The following is a 26,097-nucleotide window of genomic DNA, read 5'->3' as shown; positions in this document are numbered from 1 at the left end:
ACTATAGAATGGTCTTTGTCCAGGATATCTCGGAGGGTGTTGCTGCCAAAAGGGTTGATTAGATCCTCTTGGTTTCATCCATCCTTGATTGGTCTGACCTTGATGCACATTCCTGCTGTAACTTCTATTTCCTTTAACAATATTAGAACCAAACTCAAAGCGAGAGGGGTGAGAGTTCATAGTAGCAAATAAAGATAAAAAGGAAAAACAAAAATAAATAAACAAGCAAAAGAAAAAATTTACAATAACCAATAACAAGGCACACGTTAGCAGTTCCCCGGCAACGGCGCCATTTTGACGTTGGGCTTTTTACCAGTAAAGAGATTCATAGAAACAGTTGCGTTGTAGATATAGTCTCTAAACCGACAAAAATCCCTTCGTACATACGTGTTGGGTGTCACAAGTAACAAACCCCTTTAAAAATTGTTAACCGAGTATTCAAACCTCGGGTCGTCTTCTCAAGGAACTGCGAGGAAGTATGTTCTTATTATTGGCTATAAAGGTTGTAATCGGGGTTTAGAAGATGAGAAGCAAGTAATCTAAATGACAAGTAACGTGAATGGCAATTAAAATAAATAAATACTGTAAAGCAGACTTTTGGCAAGGTAAGAGAAGTTGAAGGTCCAACGTAGTTATCTCTCTTAACTATAATGAAAGTTGAATCTAAACTCCGCTTGGTCAACCTTTACTAGGGCAAAGGAAAGTCAGAGGACTAATTAAATCGACCTTTGAATCCTATTTATTTCCTAAGAAAAGGTTGGGATTACTTAAGTTCAGCTCAATTAGCAAGATAACGATTATCAGTTATGTTGAGTTTAATAACTGTTGAGTTACTGAATTCTTAACCAGGGCCAAAAGGGGAAAAATAAAATTACTGGAATAATAAAAAATGTCCTTAAATGGGAAGCAATGGTAACTTAATTCAAAGAGAACAATCATAAACTGAAAATACCTCAAATATTATTAATTCAAATAACAATGTATAACATGGAAGAATTCATAGATCCAATTATAAAGGTAAATAGCCAACTCAGATACTGAGATAAATAAATAAAGTGAAAGGGAAGTTAAAATAAAGAAATATAAAACCTGGATTGAGAGTGATGTGTGGAAAACGATCCAACACAAAACTCACTGGCAAGTGTATCGGGTCGCATCAAGTAATAATAACTCACATGAGTGAGGTCGATTCCACAGGGATTTAAGGATTGAGCAATTTTAGTTTAGTGGTTGATTTAGTCAAGCGAATCAAGATTTGGTTGAGTGATTTGTGATTTGCAGAAGCTAAATTGCATGGAAAGTAAAGGGGAAGGGGAAATTTGCAGTAAACTAAAGAGTAGGAAAATAAATGAGCTGAATCTTAAAGTGCAAGTAAATTAAATTGCAGAAACTTAAATTGCAAGTAATGTAAATGGCTGAAGCTTAAAGTGCAAGAAACGTAAATTGCTTGAATTGTGAAAGGGATTGGGAGTTGGGATTGTAGAAATTAAACAAGAACAAGTAAATTGCATTAAACAATAAAAGAGAAAATTGAATTGCAGTGAAGTAGATCTTAACAGAAGAGTAAAATGCTTTGAGAATTTAAAAATAGAGAAAGCAGTGCTTAATTTGCAGCAAAGTAAAAGTGGTTGAAGATCCCAGGGTGGAAGAGACTAGATAACAAGTCAAGATCTCAAATCCTTCCTTGATCCAACAAGAACAATTGCAAAAGAAGTGAAGAAGAGTAAATTGCAGAATTGAAGAGAAGATGAAGCAGTAAACAGAAAGTTAAATTCAATTATGCAGAGAAAGTAAACAAGAGATCTCAAGGTGAGATTGAAACAGAAGTTCTTCAATTCTTCACCCAGGATCCAAAGCAAGAAAATAAAAGAGTGCTTGACAAACCCCAATTTGACGGTTTGTTTTGTATTGATTTTTGGGGATTTTATCACCTTTTACCCATATTTATTCAAGAAATAGCATGGTTTTGTATATTCTCCTTTAATTGTGCTTGAATGTGAAAACATGCTTTTTAGGACTCAAAATAGCTAAATTTAATTCACCTTGATTCTATTAGATGCCTTGATATATTTGTTAAGTGATTTAAGGTTTAGGAGGCAAAGATTGGATCAAGGGAATGAAGAAAGAAAGCATGAAATGTTGGAGAACTCATGAAGAAATGAAAGAACCGGAAAGCTGTCAAGCCGACCTCTTTGCACTTAATCCGCCATAACTTGAGCTACAGAGGTCCAAATGATGCGGTTCCAGTTGGGTTGGAAAGCTAACATCCGGGGCTTCGAAACGATATAAGATTTGCCATAGTTTCTACACGTATGGTGGCGCGCACGCGCAAAGTACGCGCACGCGCCGTTGCTGCCACCTAGTTCACTTAAAGCAAAACGTGGCCAACGAATTCTAAAGCCTTGTGGGCCCAATCCAACTCATTTCTGATGCTATTTAACCCAAGGAGTGAAGAGGGAAACATATGTTAGTTACCATTAGTTTAGTTTTAGCTTAGTTTAGTAGTTAGAGTTAGTTTCTAGAGAGAGAAGCTCTCACTTCTCTCTAGAATTAGGATTAGGTTTAGTTCTTAGATCTAGATTTTAATTCATCTTCTTCTTCTCTCAATTCCTTGTTGTTACATTCATTCTTCTTCCACCCTTTTGTTATAATTTCCTTTATGTTGTTCTTGCATTTTGTTGTAGATCTACTTTTGTTCCTTCCTTTCTCTTTCAATTCAATTCAAGGTAAATCATAATAATTGTGTTCATTTGATTTGTTGTTGTTTAATTCCTTGCAAATTGAGTAGTGTAGATTTACTCTTCTTGCAATTTTACTATGCTTTCCTTTTATGCCTTCCAAGTGTTTGATGAAATGCTTGGTTGGATTTTAGAGTAGAGTTTTATGTTCTTGGCTTGGAAAGGTAACTTAGGAACTCTTGAGTTACTAATGTCCAAGTAATTGATGATTGGGATTCATTGACTCTAGTTCTCACTAATTGAATTAGTGGAGAGTTAGGACTTATGGACTAGGATTGATATAGCTCATTTGACTTTCCTTTACTACTAGTTAGAGGATGATTTAATGAGATTAATCCTTGCCAATTCTCATATTGTGGTTAGTGATTAGGATAGAGATCCTTGACCACCAACCCTTGCCAAGACCTTTTTAGCCATTAGTTTACTTTCTTACCATTTATCTTTCATGCTTCATATCAAAACCCCAAATATAACTCACAACCGATAACAAGACACTCCATTACAATTCCTAGGGAGAACGACCCGAGGTTTGAATACTTCGGTTTATAAATTTTAGGGGTTTGTTTTAGTGACAAACAACTTTTTGTATGAAAGGATTAGTGATTGGTTTAGAAACCATACTTGCAACGAGATTTCATTTGTGAAATTCTAAACCGTCAAAAATCCATTCATCAAAATGGCGCCGTTGCCGGGGAGTTGCAATGGTGTTATGTTATTGGTTATTGTATATATGTGAATATTGTGAATATGTTTGCCTTTTGCTTCTTTGTTAGTTCTTACTAGTTTTTAGGATTTAATTTTCTTGCTTCTTATTTGATTTTATTTTTATTTTCTCTTGCTATCATGAATTCTCACTTTGGCTATGAGTGTGATTACAACTATGTTGTAGGTAATGGGGGCTACAATGAAGATGTGTATCAAGAATGGGATAACCAAAGGTGGGAAGAGCCATATGCACATGATCAATCTTCATGGCAACAACCTCCACCAATACACTATGAAGAAGAGCCATTCTTTGATGCATATCAATCTAATGGCTATGGTGAACTCCCTTGTGACTTTCAAGAACCACCACCATATGCCTATGAGCCATACCCTCAACATAACCCTCAACCATACTCAAAAGCCACTTTTCACCAACCACCTTCATATGACCCTCATCCATATCCACTATTACAACAACCGTATGAGCCATATGAACCACATATAGAGCCACCACCATCTCAACATCACCACTTCCAAGAGCCACCCCCTCCACATTATTGCCAAGATGAACCACCTCCAATATATGAAAATTTTCAACCACAAGATGAATACTACTTTCCACCACAACCTCCCATGGAAGAATACTCATATCCATTGATCCAAAAGCCACATGATCCTAATCATATTATCCAAGAGGAACAAGAGTCAAGGGATCGTCTCAAGGAAGCATTGGATCAATTTCAAGCAACCATGGAGTGTGTTGTGCAACAAGTGGAAAGAGTGAAAAACATAGAACCACCACAACTCTACCAAGAAGAACCACCTTCCTACTATGAACCCTTCCCCCAAATTGATGAACCCTTCCATCCACCCCAACCTCCAATGGATGACATCCTTGATGTTCTTGTTCAAGGACAAGAGGAAATGAAAAGGGATGTGCAACAATTCACGGCCGCCTTGGATGAGGTGGTAAACCGGTTAGCATCCCAATGCTTGAACTCTCAAGGAACTCCCATGGCTACATGTGGGGAATCAAATGAAGAGCATAACATAAAAGAGAGATTGGTGGAGAATGAGGGAAGTTGCTTTGTATTGGAACAATTGGAGGAAGCTATGATTATTGAAGAAAGGGAAGAATTGGTTGAAGACTTAGGAGATGCGGAGCCTCCATGGGAAGCTAGAATTGAAGAAAACCCCTCCAAGATGATTGAAATTGATGCTAGGAAGGAAGGTGCACACCTTCCAAGACATATTCCATATGAAGATTTGGATGGGATAGAGCAAGAAGTGAGTTCCCTTGGTGATGAAGATCAAGCATCAAACCTTAGTGGTGAAGAATCCTTTGAGCATGAAGAACCTTCTCCCAACAAGATGGAAAGCAATGTGGAGGTAAATTTTTCTTACCCTCCCATTTATGACTTGAGTAGGAGAAAAGGTTTATATAAAATTGTTGAACAAAGGATTATAATTGAGAAGTCTTGTGAAGAGGTGGAAATCCTTAGAAAAAGGAGGATGGGAATTGAATACGCCTTATGAAAACTCTTGGAGTTGTCTTTGCCTAGGTTGCCATCTACTCCTTCATTTGAGTGGGTGAAATTTATTTCTATTAGCTTTATTATCCCACTTGAATATGGTTTGCTTGAAACGGATGGCCAACTTAGGGAGCTTTGTGGGATGAAGCGTAAACGAAAAAGGTTTTGTGGTTGGCGTTGCAAATCAAGGCTCATTATGGTTGATGCATCAAACATGAGATATAAAGGTTGGAGTAGTGCTCAAATAGATGGGTCAAGGAGGATTGTTGGCCACTATATAGAGAATTCACCTTACTCACCACCCGGTTGGACTAATAATGATGATCAACCTCAAGACGGGTATGAAAACAAAGTGTGGGATCCCGGATTACAAGAAGAGGATCAACTTTGGGAGCCCCAAGCTTGTGAAGAACTCCATCAAGACTTGGCTCAATCCATGAAGAATCTTGGGGCACAATGGAGAACCAAGCATTGGTGGGAGTTCCAAGATGAATACAAGCACAAGCCACCTTGATGAGGAGCTCCCCATAAGTCCAACTTAAGGACAATAAACAAAAGTGCTAGGTGGGAGACAACCCACCATGGTAAAACCCTTTCATTTTCTCTTTTGTACATATTGATAGAATTAGTTTAATTTCATGTTTTGTTTAGTTAGTTGAGTATGTTTGGTAGTTTAAGTATGTTAAATAAGGTTTTATGGTGTTTTGGTAGCTGTTTGGAGGTTTGGAATGCTTGGATTGGTGCAAAAACATAGAAAAAAAAATTTTGAAAAACAGAGCACCATCCACGCGTACGCGTACATGGCGCGTACGTGCACTTCCAGCATTTTCGACCATCCACGCGTGCGCGCCATGCGTGCGTACGCGCGGATTGAGAAGTTCCAACCTCCATACATTTTCCAGAGAGTTGTGCCTGCGCCGCGCCAACGTTGTGCCTCTGGCACAAACCCCACTTGCGCACACGCGCACATGACGCGTACGCGCCACTCTCGAAATAAGCCAACGACGCGCGCGCGCCATGCGTGCGTGCGCGTGGATGCCCTTTCTTCCATCCATTTCTTTTCTTCTCCTCCTTCTATTTCTCCCTTTTTCCTTTCTTTTTCCCTCCTCCTACCCCTCATCCAACACTTCCAAACACCATTGACAACCATTTATTTTAGTTAACAAATTAGTTAGTTAGTTAGTTGATTAGTTAGTTTTAGTTTAGTTTTCACTTTATTTTCTCTCTTTTCACCATAAGTGTTGGAGTATTGACTTTGTTTACTATACATTGCTATATCCCTTATTGCCTAAATGCTATTTTAGCATGAATGTTTTTAGATAATCTTTGTTGGATTCTATGATTGAGGTTATATTTTGTTACTTGGTTTTGAGTTCTTCATGCTTACCTTTTGAAAAAATACCAAGTGATGAGAATTGTCTTTGAGCTTATAACTCTTTTGAATTGCATGTTGTAGCTAGCCACCATGTGATTTGGATCCTTTTCCCTCGATTAGGCAACCTCTTGATGGATGATGTTGTGCATTTACCTTAATGCATTGTGTTCATGATTATATCCATCCATATGTTTGACTTGAATGCTTTCATGTGTCTCTAATGCTTGTCTTACCTTACAAGCTTACTTAAAGCATCTCAAGCACACTAGGATAAGTGAAGTGCATGCTTCTTTTGTGACATAGATTTTATGCTAATGTGTATTCTAAACCGCGCAATTTAGAATTCACACACCTAATATTTCTTAATGTCACACTAATTCACTCACTCATTTCTAGTGATCTACCTCATTCCAACAATGTATGCTTCTTTGCTTTCATATCTTCTCATCTTATGGTGTTATATTTTTATTTTTCATAACGAATGCACCACAAGCAACCATGGAGGCGGAAGAAAGAACACATAGCAATCCGGAGAGTTGTCGTACCCCCTTGCTCATCTTTGAGTGCACCGAGGACGGTGCAAACTTTTAAGTGTGGGGAGGTCGTCCGACCGATCGGCAATCTTGGGTGACAAATTTCTAATCCCAACACTTTTGCATTTCATTTTAGGTTTTTTGGATTTTTGTTGCATTTTCTTATTTTTGCATATATATACACAATAAGCTTAGTCAAAATAATGAAATTTTCCAAGGATTTCTATCTATAGGGCACCAATTGATTTGAGTGGAAAACTTTTCATAGAACTTGCTTGAATTATATATTTTGTGGAACATGATTTATGAGCTAAGAACACAAGCTTGTGAGATTTGAGCCTAATGGTGTGGTTACATCTTATAACCACTTATTTTTCCTTCTTGTGTGCATTATTCTCTTTCTATGATTGTAATCTTTGATTTGTTTGATTCTTTATGTCCATTATTTTGTGTATTCATGCATTTATATGATTGAGGCCATCATTTTATTAGCTCACTTACCCAAATAGCCTACCTTTTATCTTCCATTGTTAGCCAAATTTGAGTCTACGATTAACCCACTTGTTTTTAATTTAGCACATTACAAGCCTTAAAGCGAAAAAACAATAAATGTCCTTATTTGGATCTTTGATTAGCTTAGGCTAAAGTATGTGTCTCATTCAAGTGTGGGAACCTTGGGACATTGGGTGAACAAAAGGGTAGTTTTGTATTATTACTGTAAATATTGGGAATTGGGTACATGCTCATGTATTGATTAAATGTATAGACCTTATGCATTGGTACTCTTGTATATAGTTTGAAAGAAAAAAAAATGAGAAAAAAAAATATATGAAAAGTATAGAAAAAAATGGAAAAAGAAAGAAAAAGAAAAAGAAAGAAATAATAAGGGGACAAAATGCCCCAAAGTGAAGCTCAATAAGATCAATGCATATGAGTTGTGAAATGAAAAGAAAATGCATGAGTATGTGAAAAAGTGAGAAAATGGGTAGTTAGGTTAGAACTTAATTGTATAGGATGTCATAGGTTAGGTGGGAAGTTTAAGCTTATCAAAGATTCAAATTTCAAGCTCACTTGACCAAATATGCATCCTACCTTGACCCTAGCCCCATTACAACCAATGAAAAGACCTCATGATACTTGTATGCATGCATGAAATAAATGTTGATTGTTAGAAGAAAAACAAATCTTGGAAAGCATGAAATAGAGGAGAATTGAGTGAATCAACCCTAAACACTTGAGCGAATAGAGTGCAAACACATCCGGTGAGGGTTCGATGCTCAATTACATGTTTTCACCTATGATCATCATTCTTCATGCAAGTTTGTAAAAATATTTAATAACTCAATTCAATTGTGGATTAGACTTGCTAGTCCTTAGCCCTTGTGCATATATGTTTCTTGGGAATTGATTTATTTTGACCAAGCACTTACATTCATTTAGATAGTTGCATATAGGTAGATTGCATTTAGTTAGTTTCCATTGAATAAATGCCATACCCTTACTTCATTCTTGGTTTAAGCATGAGGACATGCTTGGTTTAAGTGTGGGGAGGTTGACAAACCCCAATTTGACGGTTTGTTTTGTATTGATTTTTGGGGATTTTATCACCTTTTACCCATATTTATTCAAGAAATAGCATGGTTTTGTATATTCTCCTTTAATTGTGCTTGAATGTGAAAACATGCTTTTTAGGACTCAAAATAGCTAAATTTAATTCACCTTGATTCTATTAGATGCCTTGATATATTTGTTAAGTGATTTAAGGTTTAGGAGGCAAAGATTGGATCAAGGGAATGAAGAAAGAAAACATGAAAAGTTGGAGAACTCATGAAGAAATGAAAGAACCGGAAAGCTGTCAAGCCGACCTCTTTGCACTTAATCGGCCATAACTTGAGCTACAGAGGTCCAAATGATGCAGTTCCAGTTGGGTTGGAAAGCTAACATCCGGGGCTTCGAAACGATATAAGATTTGCCATAGTTGCTACACGTATGGTGGCGCGCATGCGCAAAGTACGCGCATGCGCCGTTGCTGCCACCTAGTTCACTTAAAGCAAAACGTGGCCAACGAATTCTAAAGCCTTGTGGGCCCAATCCAACTCATTTCTGATGCTATTTAACCCAAGGAGTGAAGAGGGAAACATATGTTAGTTACCATTAGTTTAGTTTTAGCTTAGTTTAGTAGTTAGAGTTAGTTTCTAGAGAGAGAAGCTCTCACTTCTCTCTAGAATTAGGATTAGGTTTAGTTCTTAGATCTAGATTTTAATTCATCTTCTTCTTCTCTCAATTCCTTGTTGTTACATTCATTCTTCTTCCACCCTTTTGTTATAATTTCCTTTATGTTGTTCTTGCATTTTGTTGTAGATCTACTTTTGTTCCTTCCTTTCTCTTTCAATTCAATTCAAGGTAAATCATAATAATTGTGTTCATTTGATTTGTTGTTGTTTAATTCCTTGCAAATTGAGTAGTGTAGATTTACTCTTCTTGCAATTTTACTATGCTTTCCTTTTATGCCTTCCAAGTGTTTGATGAAATGCTTGGTTGGATTTTAGAGTAGAGTTTTATGTTCTTGGCTTGGAAAGGTAACTTAGGAACTCTTGAGTTACTAATGTCCAAGTAATTGATGATTGGGATTCATTGACTCTAGTTCTCACTAATTGAATTAGTGGAGAGTTAGGACTTATGGACTAGGATTGATATAGCTCATTTGACTTTCCTTTACTACTAGTTAGAGGATGATTTAATGAGATTAATCCTTGCCAATTCTCATATTGTGGTTAGTGATTAGGATAGAGATCCTTGACCACCAACCCTTGCCAAGACCTTTTTAGCCATTAGTTTACTTTCTTACCATTTATCTTTCATGCTTCATATCAAAACCCCAAATATAACTCACAACCGATAACAAGACACTCCATTACAATTCCTAGGGAGAACGACCCGAGGTTTGAATACTTCGGTTTATAAATTTTAGGGGTTTGTTTTAGTGACAAACAACTTTTTGTATGAAAGGATTAGTGATTGGTTTAGAAACCATACTTGCAACGAGATTTCATTTGTGAAATTCTAAACCGTCAAAAATCCATTCATCAGTGCTCAAGCAAGAACCAAGAAGAAGAAAGATCAATTCTCCTTCCCAATTCTCCCAGAAAATTCAAAGTAAAAGCTCAAAAATGAAAATGAAAACTCTCAAGTAAGAATCCCAAAAGTCAAAAGTTCAAAAGTAAAAGTCCTAATTACATCAAACTAACTCCTATTTATACACTTTCTATTCTTGGATTTTGGAATTTGGGTGGGCTTTTGATTTGGTGAAGAAATGAATTAAATTGGATTTTTAATCCAATTTGTAGCCCAAATTGCACCTCAAGGGGAAAGCTCAGTTGGAAAATCCAACTTAGCTTTCAAGCATGCTCCATCCGTGTCAAATTGGTGCGCCCAGCCTTGTTTGAGTGTCAATTGTATTAGAGCTCAGTTGGAAAATCCAACTTAGCTCTAGACCGTGTCATGATGTGCACTCAAAGCCTTTTGTTGCGCCAAAATTGCTTGTTCCTTGGTGTCATGACCGTGTCACATTGTGGGGGCTTGGGGGAGGCAATGCTCAGTTGGAAAAACCAACTGAGCTTCCTTGTGTAGCGCCTTGCTCTTGGTCTCAAGGTCCCAGGTTCAAATCCTGGATGAAGCATTCTAGCTATTTATTCTTGAATTCCCTTGCAAGGAGTAGCGTGTGGTTCCAAGTTCGAACCCTGGAGGTTGCATTTTGACTATTTCTTCTTGAATTTCCTTGCAAGGTGAGTTCCTTGCTTCTCCTTGGTCCTTGGTTCGAATCTTGTTGGCTTCATCCCTTGGAATTTCTTCTTGAATTAATTTGGAGAGGTCCCCGATAAAGTTAACTTAGTTAACTTAGCTTTGTACCATTTCCTTGCATTCTTTAGTGCTCAGGTAACTATTTTAACTTAGCTTTGTACCTTGCCTTCTCCTTTCATTCCTTGTGAAGCTCAGTTTGTTTTCTCAACTTAGCTTCCCTTTCTTCCTTGATGTTGACCATGCTTTTTCTTCCCTTTGCCACGCTTTCTCTTTCCTTTGGACACGCTTGTTGCTTCCCTTGGAAACGTTTCTTATTTCCTTTGGGCATGCTCCTTAAGCCACGCTTTTCTTCTTTCTTCACCTACAAGTAACCAAAACAACCAATCAAAGTATCACAAAATTCACAAGGTTTATAAATCAATTAATTATCAATTAAATTTAGCTTAAACCTCATGATTTTGCATCAATTACATGGTGGTTGTTTGATTTAGAGAAGTCATGCATTTTCACTCCAAATTACTTACTTAGAATGCAAGAAAGTGCATAAAACTTAATAAAAACAAAGAAAAAGGCTAGTGAAACTAGGCTAAGATGACTTGTCATCAGAGAGTCACTCTTAAAGCAAGAAGAAATCCTAAATCCTAAGAGAGAGAGGAGAAGATCTCCCTCTTAACTAAATCTAAATCATTGAAAAGTAAAATATGTGCGAGCTCTCTTTGAATGGGTGCATTCCCACACTTTATAACCTCTGGTCTATGTTGTCTGTACTTGGATCTGGGCCAAAAAGAGCTTCAGAAATCGCTGGGGGCGTATTCTGTAAATTCTGAAACGTGGCCTCTGTCACGCATCCACGTGGGTCACGCGGTCGCGTCATTTGGAGATTTTCATTGCCACGTGGTCGTGTCAGTCATGCGACTGCGTCATGTGCGTTCTACTTAAGGCGCGCGATCGCGTCAGTCATGCAGCTGCGTCGCTGCTGATTCGTGCTTGGCACGCGATCGCATCGTCCATGCGACCGTGTGAATACCAGTTTCATTCAAAGCTCCGTTTTGCTTTCTCCTTCCATTTTAGTATGTTTCCTTTTTCATCCTTTAAGTCATTCTGCCTTAGAAAATCTGAAACTACTCAACACACTGATCACGACATCGAATGGAAATAGAGGTAATTTAAATAATTAATTTTAGAGCTTAGGAAACATATTTTTCACATACATCACATAATAAGGAAGGGAAAGTAAAACCGTACAATTAATGTGAATAAGTAGGTGAAGGATTGTATAAATCACTCAAATTAAGCACAAAAGAACTCATGAAATATGGGTTTATCAGTGCCACGAATATGCATATAAGGATACACAGTTAGTTAGTTAGTTGGTGTTCATGAATAAACAATCTAATTCTTTTTCTTTATTATTCTAGCCGTAAAGTTTAAACTTTTTTTATGATATTGATTTTTTTTATTTTATTTTTATAGGGAAAAGGAAAGGAGCATTGAAGAGGATTGATTGGACAATTAAATGAAGAAGGTTTGGTCACCACAAAAGGAGGATACAACACACGTGCCCCAAAGGGGAATGCATTGGAAAATGTTGCCATGCAACATTGAAGAAAGGAGACCCTTGAAGACCGAACCAATAGCCCTCATAAAGATGAGGATCCTTGTGCTCATGATCTGCAAAACCCCATCCGTCCATCCAACAACCACCACATCAATCCAACCTTTCATCCCCTCATCATCTCCCTATATAAGTGAGTCCTAGTGCGTATTTACCCCTCACACTCAAATTCTCACTCTCCACACTTCACACTTCCGGCATCTAAAATTCCTTCATCACACCTCGTCCTAACCAACCAAATTCCTCATTTATCCGTACCCTTTAATCTCCTCACACAGCAACACAAATTCATGGCAAAATGCTAGTTCCAACTAATCAGGGGAAGCACTTAGCAGTAGTTTAGTCTTTAGTTAATAGTTGCTTAGTTAATAACAACGTATGAGGCTCTCTGCAAGTATGCAATCTGTTATACTAGGCAAGGAACTAAGTTTGGTGTTCACACACCAAATTAAGTTCAGAAATTCACAAGCATACATGCAAGCTAACTATTTCTCAAGTGCTTTGGGAACAAGCAACTTCCAATAACTTTGCAGGAGCCTTCTGAGGAAATGGTGCACCATCATCCAAGGAAGTAAAGGAGCAAAAACTATGGATGGTGACAATAAGGGGACAGCTAGAAACCATCACCCGAAGGTCGTATTGTTACTTAATTCCATATACTTGAAATGCTAAAAAAATTGGAAGTCCCAAGGTGCCCTTGATTAATAGTTACTCATTAGTTTAAATCATTAGAATTTAATGTTTGTTTTTATTGCTTTTGTCATATGTGTGCTGTCCACGATACCTGCTGCATCTTCACCTTGCCTATTTGTAGGCTTGTTCCCTTTTGAATCAAATGAAAAGAGAATGAGTGTTTTATAAAAGACCAGAGTGGAGTTCATACTATGGAGTAAATTCCTGAGTTTGTTGTGTGGTCATAAGTTAGCTAAGTTGGTTCAACCATGATGCCAGGGCATTTTGGCCAGTTTCACTGACCTTTTCTTTACTATTTTTAGGGTAGTTTTATGCATTTCCTTAGGAAATAAGCTAGTTTTGGGTAGATATTCACTTACATCTTGATTCGAGCATACATTGTGCACCTTACATGATTTCATGAGGATTTTGCATGAACTTAATGACAAATTGGATGTTGCATTTCTCATGACTTGGATTAGAACTTTGATGCACTTTATTGCTTGATTTCAGGACAAAGGAAGCAAAGAAGAACCACATTAGTGGCTACGTTAGTTACACTAATGTTAACACTAACGTGGAATGGGAGTAACTTGCAAAGTTAATGAGAAAAGTAATTGCCAATAACGCTCTCGAAGCCATCATTGCCCACATTAAGAGGCACGTTAACTAAGTTAACGTGAACTCTAACGTGGAAGAAAGGAAAGGGAGCCAACGTTAGTGACACTTAACATTATCACTAACGTTGGACCAAGCTCATAAGTGGCCACGTTAAGAGCCACGTTAACTTAGTTAACGTGGCCTCTAATGTTAAGAGGTAAAGGGGAAGCCAACGTTAGTAACATTCAACTTTGTCACTAACGTTGGCCAAGTCACAATAAGCCACGTTAAGTCCCACGTTAACCTAGTTAACGTGGAAGCTAACGTAAAGAAACAAGGTGGTCGACAACGTTAGTGACACCAAACATTGTCACTAACGTTGGAAGGAACCCACACAAACCCCAATAAGCCACGTTAACTCCCACATTAACTTAGTTAACGTGGAAGTTAACGTGAAGAAGGGAGGTGATAGCCAACGTTAGTGACACCCAACATTGTCACTAACGTTGGAATGAGCCCACACAAGCCACTATGAGCCACGTCAACTCCAACGTTAACTTAGTTAACGTGGAAGCTAACGTAGATAAGGGAATGATGAGCCAACGTTAGTGACACTCAACTTTGTCACTAACGTTGGAGATGGCTAGTTTGGCCACGTTAGAAGCCACGTTAACCTAGTTAACGTGGACTCTAACGTGAGAAATAGGGGCACATTGGAACGTTAGTGACAATGGTAAGTGTCACTAACATTCTCGAAGGTTGGCAAGCCTACGTTAAAAGAGCCACATTAACTAAGTTAACGTGGACTCTAACGTAGGGAAGGGGGAGACTTCTCAACATTATTGGGAAAAGCAAGTCCCAATAACGTGTGCGAAGGACAAAGAGGCAACGTTAGTGGCAACATTTGTGCCACTAACGTTGAAGATAACGTGGCTCTTACTTGGGTGAGGAACGTTAGTGAAAAAGGTGATTGTCACTAACGTTCTCGAACCTATATTTTCACTGAACGTTAACACCACTAACGTCCTGAGCTAAAGTCTCTACCCACTACACACTTTCTCTCTACAAGTAAAGCCAAGCCCAATGAAGAAGAGAACTGCTTCAAACTCAAGATCCAAAGGCCCATACCCAAGACTTGAAGAGCCAACTAGAAGAACAGAAGAGTAGTATATATAGGAGTAGCTTTGAATTAAATTGAAGGTTGGAAATTATAGGGAGCCTCTTGGCATAGAACTACTCTCTGTATTTTTTTACTTTCTCTGTACTTCTAGTTTCATCATGTATTCTCCATATTTGTTTTCATTTTCCAGAGCTATGAACAACTAAACCCCTTTCATTGGGTTAGGGAGCTCTGTTATAATTTGATGGATCAATACTAGTTTTCATTATTCTTCTTCTATCTTTTCTCTTGATTTTACTTGAAAGCTTTCGATCTTCATCCAATTGGGTAGTTATCTTGGAAAAGAAGCTATTCATACTTGGATCTCTTCTGAACCTTGAAAGAGAAATGAAGAGATCATGCTAGAAATGCTTTCTCATGCTGGACCAAATTGGGTTTGGATGGATATGTGACTATAATCCTCTCAATACTTGATTTGAGAAATGTATGTGGTATAATCAGTGACCATACTTCATCTCTTCTCATGAGCAATTGACCAAGGAATTGGCTATTGATCAAGATTTGAGAGATTGAATTACAAGAAATTGTAATTCAATCACTTAAGATTGCCAAGGAGATCAATGAGTGCATTAATTGAGGAAGAGATGACAATGAAATTGATCCGGAGAATGCAACATCTCCTGAGCCCAATGAACTCCCCATTTCTGATCTTACCCATTATCTTTAATTTCTGTCATTTACTTTTATGAGCAATTACCCCATTCTCATTTAAGATTCTGCAATTTACTTTCCGTCATCTACATTCAGCTCTTTATTTCTAGCATTTACTTTCTGTTATTTACTTTCCCGCCATTTAATTTTTGGTAATTCTCAACTCAAATTCTGATTCGCTCAATTAGAACGTTTCTTTAATTAAAGTTGCTTGATCAATCAATCCCTGTGGGATTCGACCTCACTCTATTGTGAGTTTTTACTTGACGACAAATTCGGTACACTTGCCGAAGGAAATTTGTTATGAGACAAGTTTTCTGTGCATCAAGTTTATGGCGCCGTTGTCGGAGATTGATTGTGCATCAACAATGATTAAATTGGAAGATAACTAGATTGAGCATTTTTGTTTTGTTTGATTTAATTTTCTGTTTGAGTAATTTACTTTCTATTTTAGTTAATTTCTTCCCTTCCCCCTACTTTTTCTTTGTTATTTACAATTCATTTCACTAACCCACTAACTGTTTGATATATTGCATCACTCACACTAACAGTAATTCTGATAGAAATACTTTCTGCATCTATTTTTCTTGCTTGTACTTGTTAGTTGTATAACAGGGAGAAGAAGCGGGGCTTCAACTTACTTTGATTCTGAACCTGAGAGGACCTTCTTGAGATTAAGAAGGGAAGCAAGAGGAAAAAGAGTAGTTGGTGCTGAGGAAGAGGAGGAATACTTTGAACCAAACATGGAAGAAAACATGGAAAACCATCATGAAGAAGAGACTCACAACCATGGCGGAGGAGGTCGAGCAAATCAATCTGGGGAGGATAGAAGAGTTTTAGGCTCTTACATCAATCCGAACCCAGGAAATTGTGGAAGTAGCATTCAAAAGCCAACCATCCATGCCAACAATTTTGAACTGAAGCCACAGCTTATCACCCTTGTTCAGAACAACTGTTCGTTCGTAGGGAGTGTCCAAGAGGACCCCAATCAACATTTAACCACCTTCCTGAGAATATGTGACACAGTGAAGTCTAATGGTATTCATCCTGACGCCTATAGACTGCTTTTATTTCCATTCTCACTCAAGGATAAGGCAGCCAAGTGGCTGAAGTCTTTCCTGAAGGAGAGCTTGACAACTTGGGAAGATGTGGTAAACAAATTCTTAGCAAGATTCTACCCCCCCTCAACGAATCAATAGGCTGAGAGCTGAGGTCCAAACTTTCAGGCAACAAGATGGTGAGACTCTGTATGAAGCATGGGAGAGGTTTAAGGACCTAACAAGGAGGTACCCACCAGATATGTTCAACGAATGGGTGCAGCTGCACATTTTCTATGAAGGCCTATCATATTAATCAAAGAAGGCAGTAGACCATTCATCTGGAGGATCTTTGAACAAGAAGAAGACCATTGAGGAAGCCATAGATGGTATTAAAACTGTAGTAGAGAATGACTACTTCTATGCTTCCAAAAGAGGGAACACGAGAGGAGTGATGGAGCTAAACAATGTAGATGCTCTGCTGGCCCAAAACAAGCTTATTACCCAGCAGCTGGCTGACCTAACCAAGAAGATGGAGAGGAACCAAGTAGCAGCAATCTCCACTTCATCAACAACCCAAGAAGGAGTGAATGAAGAAGCAGAGGGAAGTCAGGAGCAAGTCAACTACATTGGGAATTCACCTAGGCAAAACCATGATCCATACTCCAAGACCTAAAACCCTGGATGAAGGAATCACCCAAACTTTGGGTGGGGAAATCAACAAGACCAAAGCCTTGATCAAAGACGCCCAAATCCCAACAATGCAAGCCACCAGCATTTCACATCTAGACCATATCAACACCCCAATAACAACACCTCTCCACATTCACATCAAAACCAAAATAACTTACCTCATCCTTCCACCTCTAATCACGATCTACAATCATTTGATGACAGACTCTCAAGGATTGAGAATCTACTTGAAGGCATAGGTAAGGAGATTCAAGACAACAAGGTGTTCAAGGAGGAAGTGCGAGCCAGTTTCAAGAACCAGGGAGACACAATCAAGAGGTTGGAATCTCAAGTGGGGTATCTCTCTGAGCAAATTCCCAAACCCACAGATGGATTCCCAAGTGACACAGAGAAGAATCCGAGAGGTGAAACAAAGAAAGTAAGATGGGAAGATTGCAAGATGGTCACTATAAGTGATAAGGAGACTGAGGACAAGCCAAGCAAGCTGTCAGAACAACCTGAAGATACCTCAGTAGAGAAGAAGGAAAAAGATCATCAAGAACCAGAAATCTCACAACAGGAGCTGCTGAGACTCTATGCACCTTTTCCCCAACTGCTCAATGGTGCTGTGGAGAAGAGAATATACTCAAGGTTTCTAGATTTGTTTGCATCTCTGCATGTCAACATACCATTCATCAAGACTATTCAATAAATGCCTGCATACATCAAGTATATGAAGGAGCTACTTCCCAGGAAAAGCTCACTCAAAGGAAGCCAAACTATAGTGATGAACAAGGAGTGCAGTGCCCTCATTCAACCACAGTTGCCTACGAAAAGAAAAGATCTAGGGAGTTTTCATATCCCCTGTGCCATAGGAGAAACAATGTTTGATAAAGCACTCTGCGATTTGGGAGCAAGCATCAACTTAATGCCTTTATTTCTGGTGAAGAGGCTGAAGATCAGTGAGATAATGCCCACAGATGTAGTCATAAGGCTGGCAGACAAAACTCAAAAACAAGCAATAGGAGTGGTGGAAAATGTATTGGTAAAGGTTGGGAAATACTTTCTTCCCACAGACTTTGTCATCTTGGACATGGAAGAGAGTCACACTTACCCAATCATATTCGGAAGACCATTCCTAGCTACATCCAGAGCACTCATAGATGTGGAGCGAGGGGAGATAATATTGAGGATCCATGATGAACGACTCAGCTTTAATGTCTTCAAACTCTCACAAGAAGCAGACCAAGAAAACAAAGAACCAAGCAAAGATCATAATGAGATGCTGACAGAGGAAGCAAGCACTGAAGCACAACCAACCCATCTGGGAAAGCCCTTGGTTGATGAACAAGGAAATAAGCAGTTGTCACAACTCAAGGAAAAGCTGGAGGAACCTAAACCGCCAGAGACATGTGAAGACAACAACAAAATTCCCTTAGAAGAAGAAGTCACCAAGAGCAAGGCAACATCAAAAGGGACAAAGAAGAAGGTACCAAGGGGGTGGAGGAACAAGAAGATCCCTACGGAAGACTTCTCTCCAAGGGATAAAGTGATTTCAGCTTACTTCCCAGATATCCCCCCTGATCTCCCCACTGTACCATCTCAGTTACCTAAGGTCTTCACTATCAACAGAGTTCTCTCCTTGGAACATGTAGAGATCATTGATACAACCAATGGATATAAGTCCAAGGCAAGAGGGGAGGACTTGAAGCATTATCAACCACCCTGATGAAGGAGAAACGTCAAGCTAGTGACGCTAAAGAAGCGCTTCATGGGAGGCAACCCATGTTTTATATGCTTTTAATAGTGAATAAGTCAATATTCATGAATTCCAACCCAAACTCGACAAACACTTGGTGAAATCCTTGTTATGCAGTATATAGTGAAGAACAAGTTTGGTGTTCAAAGCATGCCAAGAAAGCATGGATGCAACTCAGAGCATGCTAGTCTTGGAGCTTTGAACAGAACTTTTCATCACAGTGCTCCAAACTAAGTTTGGTGTCACCCCATGGTGCCACCAATGTGCATATAAGGATACACAATTAGTTAGTTAGTTGGAGTTCATGAATAAACAAAATCTTTTCTTCTTTTTATTATTCTAGCCGTAAATTAACTTGTTTTTTTTACTTTTCTTATTTGATCTTTATAGGGAAAAGGAGAGGAGCATTGAAGGAGATTGATTGGACAATTAAAGGAGAAAGGTTTGGCCACTTCATGAAGAGAAACTACACACTTGTCTCAAGAAGGAATGCATTGGAAAATGTTGCCATACAACATTGAAGAAAGGAGACTCTTGAAGACCGAACCAATAACCCTCATAAAGTGATGATCCTTGTCCTTTCTCCACGTACAACCCCAACCGTCCATCAAGCAACCATTCCATCAATCCACATCCTCCATTCACTCACAATCTCCATACATAAGTGAGTCCTAGTGCATACGTACCCCTCACACTCAAATTCCCACTCTTCACACCTCTCCATTTCGGATTCCCTTTCACTCCCTTCATTGCATTCAACCCTAAACAACCAAAAGTCTCCACACCATTGCCTACTTCACACTTTCGACATCCAAAACCCCTTCATCACACCTCGTCTTAACCAACCAAATTCCTCATCTATCCTTACCTTCCAATCCCCTCAAACAGCAACTCAAATTCATCGCATCATCAAGTTCCAAGAGGTAAAAGAGGAAGGAACCAATGGAGAACATTCCTTTCGATGAGAAGAGATTCAAAACTGCCTTTCAATGAAGACGAGTGCCCACAGATTCGGGAGAAAATTGAACAAAGAGGGTGGCAAAGGCTCACTAATCCCGAGGGGAAGATCAATGCAAACCTCATCAAAGAGTTCTACACAAATGTGGTTAGAGAAGACAAAACCAGGGCCCCAACCTTCAAAAGCTATGTTAGAGGAAAGGAGGTAGACTTCAGCCCAAATGCTATAACAAGAACTCTTCACTTGAAATCACCACATTTTGATGAGCCCAGTTATCATGCAAGGATAAGTAAGAGCCCTGACAATGATGAGCTCACAGAAATCGTGACTGACATCTGTGTCATAGCAGCTGATTGGGAGAGGTATGCGGATGGAAGACCTCGGTTCATCAAGAGGGGAGACCTTAGCCCGGAAGCCAAAGGGTGGTTTAAACTCGTAAGGAGGTCCATCCTCCCAGCTGCAAATAATTCAGAGGTCAATATTAATCGACCAACTATGGTACATTGCCTAGTACAGGGTGGAGAAATCAATGTGCATGAACTCATAGCTGAGGGGATTCAAGAATCAGCTGAGAAGGATGATTCAGGTGCCAGGCTTTGGTACCCCAGCACCATTCTCAGATTGTGCACAAAGGCCAAGATGGTTTTTGAGGATAGCAATCCAGACTGGGTGAACCCTGGGAGGCTAATGACTATCCAGCGTCTAGTCTATACTACACCTGCTCAGCAACAAAGAAGGCCACAAATAGGGAAGCTAAAAGCGAAAGAAGGAGCTCACCAAGAGGAGCATCATCAGGAAGAATATCAACAAGAAGAGCATCATGACCCAACCGACTTGAATATGAACCACCTTCTAAGAGCCATTGAAGATTTCAGATGGAAGGACAAGAGCAAATACTAAACCTTCAGTCCAACTGGATGAGCCGACAAGAAGAATGGCAGAAACAACAAATGGAGCAGCAACAGGAACAATACTCCCAGCTCACTCAAGCCATCCACCAAGTTACTGAGAGGCAAGAACGTCAAGATAAGCACTTGCAAGAACTCAATCAGCGGCAAATAGCTCAGATGAAAGCATTCAATGAGTTCACTGTACTTAATGAAGGACGGCAACTACATAGGGAGGAGTTCAACATAAACACTCAGGCCAAGTTGAACTACATATCTAGTAATATGCATCATCTACACTATGCCATCCCTACATGTGATGAGGTCCAAAAAGATTTTGTAGAACAAGAAGAAAGGAAGGTGAAACAGTAGAAGGAAACACTCAAGAAAAAGATGGAAGATGGTGGTTTCTGGAAGAGGTTGATTGGAAAAAGCAAAGGGAATGGGAGTACGAGCACTCAAGAGGGACACAAGGAGGACAAGCAAGGAGGAGAGCATGGGCAACCACATGAGTAAAAGGTGGTGGAGTTCCTTCTTTGGTCCATCTTTTTCTATGCTTTGAATAAGGAAGATCTTGTATTAAATAGAACATGCTTCCATAATAGTTTGAACCTTTTCAATTCTGTCTTTTAAAGTTTTTTTTTGAATAGGTCTATGTTTGCTAGTCTCTATGTCACTGCATCATCTCTTTACTTACTTGTATGCTTGTCCCTTTGAATCAAATGAAAAAGAGAATGAGTGTTTCAAAAGACCAGAGAGGAGTTCATACTATGGAGTAAGTTCATGAGTTTATGGTATAGTTATAAGTTAGCTAAGTTGGTTCAACCACAAGGTGGGAGGACAACTATCTGTCATGAATACTATGCTTGAGTGATGAGCGGATATTTTATACGCTTTTTGGGAATAATTTCATATAGTTTTGAGTATGTTTTAGTTAGTTTTTAGTCTATTTTTATTAGTTTTTAGGAAAAATTCATATTTCTGGACTTTACTATGAGTTGTGTGTTTTTCTGTAATTTCAGGTATTTTTCTGGCTGAAATTGAAGGAGCTGAGCAAAAATCTGATTCAGGCTGAAAAAGGACTGCTGATGCTGTTGGATTCTGACCTCCATGCACTCAAAGTGGATTTTCTGGAGCTACAGAACTCGAAATGGCGTGCTTCGAATTGCATTGGAAGGTAGACATCCAGGGCTTTCCAGCAATATATAATAGTCCATACTTTGCATAAGAATAGACGACGTAAACTGGCGTTCAACGCCAGTCCTCTGCCCAAGTCTGGCGTCCAGCGCCAGAAAAGGATCAAAAACTGGCGTTCAACTCCACAAATGGCCTCTGCACGTGAATTGCTTAAGTCTCAGCCCCAGCACACACCAAGTGGGCCCCAGCACACAGAAGTGGGTCCCAGAAGTGAATTTCTACATCATCCATCATAGTTTATCCAATTTTTGTAAACCTAGGCTACTAGTTTAGTATTTAAACAACTTTTAGAGACTTATTTTGTATCTCATGACATTTCAGATCTAAACTTTGTATTCTCTGACAGCATGAGTCTCTAAACCCCATTGTTGGGGGTGAGGAGCTCTGCTGTGTCTCGATGAATTAATGCAAGTATTTCTATTTTCCATTCAAACACGCTTGTTCCTATCTAAGATGTTCATTCGCGCTTAACTATGATGGAGGTGATGATCTGTGACACTCATCACCTTCCTCAAATCATGAACGTGTGCCTGACAACCACCTCCGTTCTATATACGATTGAAAGAGTATCTCTTAGATTCCTTAATCAGAATCTCCGTGGTATAAGCTAGAACTGATGGCGGCATTCATGAGAATCCGGAAGGTCTAAACCTTGTCTGTGGTATTCCGAGTAGGATTCAAGGATTGAATGACTGTGACGAGCTTCAAACTCCTGAAGGCTGGGCGTTAGTGACAGACGCAAAAGGATAGTAAATCCTATTCCAACCGGATCGAGAACCAACCGGTGATTAGCCGTGCTGTGACAGAGCGCGTGAGCGTAGTTTTCACTGGAAGGATGGAAGGTAGCCATTGACAACGGTGATCCACCAACACACAGCTTGCCATAGGAGGACGTGCGTGCGTGAACAAGAAGACAGAGGAAAGCAGAGATTCAGAAGACAAAGCATCTCCAAAACTCCAACATATTCTCCATTACTGCATAACAAGTAACCTTTAATCCATGCTCTATTGTTTATTCGCAATTCAACTGATAAACATAATTGACTTCCTGACTAAGATTTACAAGATAACCATAGATTGCTTCAAACCAACAATCTCCGTGGGATTCGACCCTTACTCACGTGAGGTATTACTTGGACGACCCAGTGCACTTGCTGGTTAGTGGTACGCGTTGTGAAAAGTGTAATTCACAATTCGTACACCAAGTTTTTGGTGCCGTTGCCGGGGATTGTTCGTGTTTGAACAACTGACGGTTTATTTTGTTGCTTAGATAAGGAAAAAAAATTCTCTTTTTTTTTTTTGGTTTAGAGTCTTTTATTATTTATCCCTTGTTAAAACACTTTAAATTTATAGCTCAGTTAGTTAGAACGTGGTGTTTATGTTCATGGTAATTGGCTATCATATTTTTTTTAAAAAAAAAAAACCTTTTTCAAAAATAATTTTTCTATTAAATCCTGTGCCAAACTTTAAGTTTGGTGTTTTCTTGTTGATTTCCCTTTGGTTTTCGAAAATTTTAGTGGTTTTCAAAAAAAATTTTAAGTTTGGTGTTCCTTGGTGCTTTCCCTCCAAAACTTTGAAAAACAAGGAGTATTAGATCTAAAAATTTTAAATCTTGTGCTATCTTATTGTTTTTCTCTCTCCTCACTAAATTCAAAATTATCTTTTCTCTCCATTTTTAAAACAAATTTTTGAAAATTATATAAAAAAAAAATTTTTTAAAATCTTTTCCAAATCATATCTTTTTCAAAACCTTCTAACCACTTTTTCTCTCCTCACTTTTTCGAAAATCATAATTTTTGTTATTTTTATTTTTGGTTGAGTTGTCCTCTTTCCATAAAATAAAATAATTAAAAAGGTAAATCAATCCAAGTTATATCCCTTTGTCCATCATGGACATAAGTGGAAATGAACAGTCCAGGAGGACTCTGGGGTCATATTCTAACCCCTCTACTGCTTCATATGGGAGTAGCATATGCATACCCTCCATTGGAGTTAGTAGCTTTGAGTTGAATCCTCAGCTCATTGTCATGGTGCAGCAAAGTTGCCAGTATTCCGGTCTTCCACAGGAAGAACCTACAGAGTTTCTGGCACAATTTCTACAAATTGCTGACACAGTACATGATAAGGAAATAGATCAGGATGTCTACAGACTATTACTGTTTCCATTTGCTGTAAAAGATCAAGCTAAGAGGTGGTTAAATAACCAACCTAAGGCCAGCATAAGAACATGGAAACAGCTGACAGAAAAATTCCTGAATCAGTATTTTCCTCCAAAAAGGATGACACAGCTAAGGCTGGACATCCAAGGCTTTAAACAAGGAGATAATGAATTTCTATATGATGCCTGGGAGAGATACAGAGAGATGCTACGAAAATGCCCCTCTGAAATGTTTTCAGAGTGGGTTCAGTTAGACATCTTCTACTATGGGCTTGCAAAAGGAGCTCAGATGTCTCTAGATTACTCAGCTGGTGGATCTATCCATATGAGAAAGACAATTGAAGAGGCTCAAGAGCTCATTGATACAGTTGTTAGGAATCAGCATCTGTATCTAAGCAGCAACCCTTCCATGAATGAAGAGGTTAAAACAGTAACTGCTGAATTCAGTACTGTAAAACAAGCTGCTGAATTCAATCAGCAATTGGATTTTCTAACAAAGCAGCTAGCTGAATTCAAGGACAGGCTACAGGAGACAAGGATAGCTAATATACATATGGACGAACAGTTTAAGCAAACAAAGCAGCAGCTATCAAGGCAAATAGCAGAAGAATGCCAAGCAGTTCAATTAAGAAGTGGGAAAACATTAAATACCCCACCTCAAGGCATCAAAAATTCAAGAAATGAGCGACCCACCAAAGATTCACCTGAGGACAGTAAGAGCCCAGGGAAAAATAATTCTGGCACTAAAACGCCAGAAAATGGGTGGAAGGCTGGCGCTGAACACCCAGACCATGCCCAAAACTGGCGTTCAGGGCCAGAAACAAGGCAGGATTGGTGTTCAATGCCAGAAATGGGCAAGAATCTGGCGTTGAACGCCCAAATGGGGCAGAATCCAGCGTTGAACGCCCAAAATGGGCACATTTCTGGCGTTCAGGCGCCAGGAATAGACAGTAAGCTGGCGTCTAACGTCACTCCAACCTCTGACTCTGGCACTCAATTGCCAGTGAGGGATCAGATACACACAAGTGCTGATGACAACCCCTCTAAAAAGGCTTCTTTAACCACTAAGGTTGAGGAATATAAAGCCAAGATACCTTATCCTCAAAAACTCCGGAAAGAGGAGCAGGATAAGCAATTTGCTCGCTTTGCAGATTATCTAAGGACTCTTGAAATAAAGATTCCATTTGCAGAGGCACTTGAGCAAATACCTTCTTATGCCAAGTTCATGAAAGAGATCTTGAGTCATAAAAAGGAGTGGAGAGAAACAGAAAGAGTTCTCCTCACTGAAGAATGCAGTGCAGTCATTCTGAAAAGCTTTCCTGAAAAGCTTAAAGACCCTGGGAGTTTTCTGATACCATGCATATTAGAAGGTGATTGCACCAAGACAGCTTTATGCGATCTTGGGGCAAGCATCAACCTGATACCTGCATCCACTATCAGGAAGCTTGGCTTAACTGAAGAAGTTAAACCAACCCGGATATGTCTCCAACTTGCTGATGGTTCCACTAAATACCCATCAGGCGTGATTGAGGACATGATTGTCAGAGTTGGGCCATTCGCCTTTCCCACTGACTTTGTTGTGCTGGAAATGGAGGAGCACAAGAGTGCCACTCTCATTCTAGGAAGACCCTTCCTAGCAACTGGACGATCCCTCATTGACGTCCAACAGGGGGAAATAACCCTGAGAGTCAATGATGATGAGTTTAAGTTGAACGCTGTCAAAGCCATGCAGCATCCAGACACATCAACAGACTGCATGAAAGTTGATCTCATTGACTCTTTGGTAGAAGAGATCAACATGGCTGAGAGTCTCGAATCAGAGTTGGAAGACATCTTTAAAGATGTTCAGCCTGATTTGGAGGATTCAGAGGACATGAAAGAGCCTCTGAACTTTCTTCTGAAAGAGGAAAAACCTCCTAAACCCGAGCTCAAGCCACTACCACCATCCTTGAAATATGCATTTCTGGGAGAAGATGACACTTTTCCAGTGATCATAAGCTCTGCTTTAAATTCACAGGAAGAGGAAG

General features: G+C 39.2%; 1 non-coding gene across 1 annotated transcript; it reads right to left on the bottom strand.

The window, feature by feature from the left end:
• Window positions 1-16,599: 16,599 nt before the first annotated feature.
• Window positions 16,600-16,706, bottom strand: LOC112767902 (small nucleolar RNA R71). The gene has a single exon (XR_003185342.1). It is a non-coding gene; the product is annotated as a small nucleolar RNA R71 (small nucleolar RNA).
• Between the last annotated feature and the right edge of the window lie 9,391 nt (window positions 16,707-26,097).

The sequence above is a fragment of the Arachis hypogaea genome, chromosome 17 (genome assembly GCF_003086295.3).
Source record: "Arachis hypogaea cultivar Tifrunner chromosome 17, arahy.Tifrunner.gnm2.J5K5, whole genome shotgun sequence".
NCBI lineage: Eukaryota > Viridiplantae > Streptophyta > Magnoliopsida > Fabales > Fabaceae > Arachis > Arachis hypogaea.
This window is presented reverse-complemented; position numbering and strand designations above follow the sequence as displayed.